This window comes from Pteropus alecto, unplaced genomic scaffold (genome assembly GCF_000325575.1).
Source record: "Pteropus alecto unplaced genomic scaffold, ASM32557v1 scaffold114, whole genome shotgun sequence".
Classification (NCBI taxonomy): Eukaryota; Metazoa; Chordata; class Mammalia; order Chiroptera; family Pteropodidae; genus Pteropus; species Pteropus alecto.
Genome location: NW_006435793.1, coordinates 2,801,285 through 2,804,612, shown reverse-complemented (window position 1 = coordinate 2,804,612; position 3,328 = coordinate 2,801,285).

The following is a 3,328-nucleotide window of genomic DNA, read 5'->3' as shown; positions in this document are numbered from 1 at the left end:
GCCGCCTTGCCAGCACACGCACACACGTGTCCCCGGCCCTCCGCCGCGCGGGCTGCTGCTGCCCGCAGACCGCTGGGGACCTGAGCGCCCTCGGACAGCGGTCAGAGAATGAGGACTGGTCACGGCCGCTTCGCCGAGCGCTTCCTGCAGCACCTGCACTGTGGTTTGGGACTGTTCTCGGAGGTCTAGCTGGGAAGGTCTGGGCGGCGAGCTCGCCACAGAGTCGTCCTAGAAGCACCTGCAGCCTACGCTGTCCTGCTCTGCGCGGGTACCCAGGGGACTCCGACGCAGCCCGAAGGGGCGGTCAAAGATGCGGCCGGCGCTCGAACACCCCCTGGGTGCTCGCGTGTTCCGCCGGCCCTTAGGGCCTTGCATGAGGGCCCCCTCTTCCTCACTAGTCGGAGCAGCCGCCCTTTGCCAAACGCAGGCAAGACTGGAGTCCTCACCTAGCGTGTGCTACCGCCCCCTCCAGGCATTTGACCTCTCCGCGTCCCCACTCCCAAAGGGCTCCGCCCTAAAATTCTCCCCGGCTGGGAGCACTGTCTTCAAGCCAGAGAGGGTCCGCGCTCCGCGCTCCACGCAGCTTAGCCCTCTCTCGGCCAGGGCGCGCTGGCTGCACTGGCGGACCTTAAGCAAAGCACTCCTGTGATCTGACCGAAGGCCCTGGTCCCCGTGTGCCTCTCCGCGCTTGAAGAATAGGAATCGTGGTCATTAAAATATAAATTCCCAAGGGGTGATTAATGAGGGGACACAATAAGACATCAAATCAGAAAACATCCTTGATCCTGAACAAACCGTTGTGGGTGATAGTGACGACCTTGTAACAAGGTTGGGAGTTTAACCTTCACAGAACATTTAACTTCATGCCTTATAATGTAATCCTCACAACAGCCCTCTGAATCGTGTACTGTCTTTATCATCCTCACTTTACAGATGAATGCACTGAGGCTCAGAGGGGTTCCATAGTTTGTCAAAATATACAGTGATACCCAGGGAGGACTGGAACCCAGAGCCGGCAGGAGCCCTCTACAAAATGCAGGGGGAATCAGGAAGGGAGATAGCTTCCTTAACAGGCAGAAGGGGCTCTGCCCTAACTCTGAATTGTTCTGGACCTCGTTTCCTTCAGGCATGTGCTGAAGGAGTTGGACCAGACTGTGTCCACAAACTTGCTCTTCTGGAGTGAGGTAGGGGCAGTCCTGAATTATAGTGTAGGTTCTCAGGAAGCATGAAGAAGAAGAGAGGCTGAGCCCAAGTCCTGGAGAGTACCTTGGACAGCTCTGGGGAAACCTGGCCAAATTCTCCCTGCTGCAATTCCTCTTTCTAGAGCTCTGCAAAAGCCACCTCACTGGCTGCACTTAGCCTTTTCTCCTCCCCAAACTAGAGGGTTTGCCTAGGTGGAGCTCACCTGAGCATCTCCACCAGAAAAATGATCCAGAGAATAATGTAATCCCCAGATGCTCTCTCAGCTGGTGTCTCACTTGACAGCACAGATATCCTCTAGTCATAGGCTTCTGGCATCTGCCATTCCTCAACTCTCAGCTCAGGTTTCGGAATGAGCATTTTCGCTTCTTTTCCTTTTTTTCCCTTAGTCATTTGTGTTTTCCTTGTAAGTTGTGCCAACATGGAATATCCACTGACACCTACATCTGGGAATAAGTTGAGAGCTGGGATAACTGTGCTTGACATTTACTAAGTGGTTAAAGGCCTTGCCTGGCAACCTGCCTTTCAGGCCCTCTGTCTCCACTTATAGGGTGACCTGGCCCCAAGATATTGGCCTAGGACCAGCCCCGACCTGAGGAGCACCAGACTCACTATCCATCAGCCTGGCTTAAGGCCAAGCTCTGATCTCCTGCCATACTTCTGATGCCTGGGCATCTCTCTGGTTCCCAGGTCCTAACCTGGCCTGTGTTCCAGTTTGAATAACTGAATCCCTGGTGTGCTTCCTGCTTCTGAGTTCCTGCCTCGGTCACCAGCCTCAAGTCCACATTCCTCAGAGTTGAAGTCAAGCCTTTTGCTTTTTAATAATCATTCATTCCTTCAACCAATGTTTTGCAGTGTCTACTATGTGCTGTCCAGTATCCTAGGAGCTGAGGATATAGGAATAATGAAGCCAAAGTAAAATCCTGTTCTCATAAAATCAACGTTCTAATGGAGAGAGACAATAAACAGAAATAAGAAAATATTTTAGTATGTCAGTTTGTGAAAAATGCTATGAAGAACAATAAAGCAGGAAAGAGGATTGAGACTGATAGGGTGAAACTGCAGTTTTAAATGGGGAGGCCATAGAAGGACACACTGAAGTGACTTTTCAGCAAAGGCCTAAAGGAGGTAAATAAGCAAGACAAGCAAATGACATTCCAGGTAGAGGGACAAACAAGGTCAGAAGCTCTGAGACAGGAATGTGCCTGGTATGTTCAAGGAATGGTCAGGAAGCCAGTGTGGCTGGAGCAAGGAGAAAAGCAGCAGCACTCAAGGTCAAAGGCAGGTGGGATCAGGGGGGACGTAGGCATGTGAGGACTTTGGCTTGCACATAATGAAGTGGGAACTACCAGAGAGTACTGAGTGGAGCAGTGACATGATCTGATATATTTCAATAGGATCACTCTGGCTACCAAGTGAAGAACCATTGGTACGGCAGGAGGGTAGAAGAAGGAAAGTTGATTAGGAGGCTATTACAATAAGCCAGGTAAGATGTCAAGAATCAGGTGCAGACAGAGAAGGTAGTGAGAAGTGGCTAGGTTAATAATTGTCCTCCTTAATAGAGGGAATAAAACACATTGGCAGATGCCAAGTTCCAGAGCTGTTATAAACACTGCTCCTTACAAGCTCATCTACCTTATAAGAGATGAAGTAGAGACTTTAGAAAGCAACATGGTCACGGGCACACCCCTGGAAAGTGATGAATGTCAGTTCAGGTCTCCATGGCTTAAATTCTTATCTTCTTCCCAAACCCTTCCTTCTTAGCAATCCTTTCTCCCACGTCTTCTCCTTACACACAAAAACCAGAAGCCAGTCTCTAAATCACAATTCAGAGGTTGGGTCTGTGTTGAGAGATGATGCCTTTTACCTTTATGAAGATTTGGGGCCTCATGGTCCACTGGCTGCCTATCAGAAGGACAACCCTTTCCTCTGAGCAGGATCCCGACACTGGAAGACTAACCAGGCCTCCCCCCTGCTATCTGTCTTCCTTCTGTATTGGGCTGAACACCCTTTGACACCCTGGTGTCTATTGCTCATATCTGCCCTCCTGAAGCTACCTCTTCCCAGGCCTGGGCCCAGTTTCCAACACCCTGTTCCCAGTCTGACCTGTCACCTCTAACTCCCATTT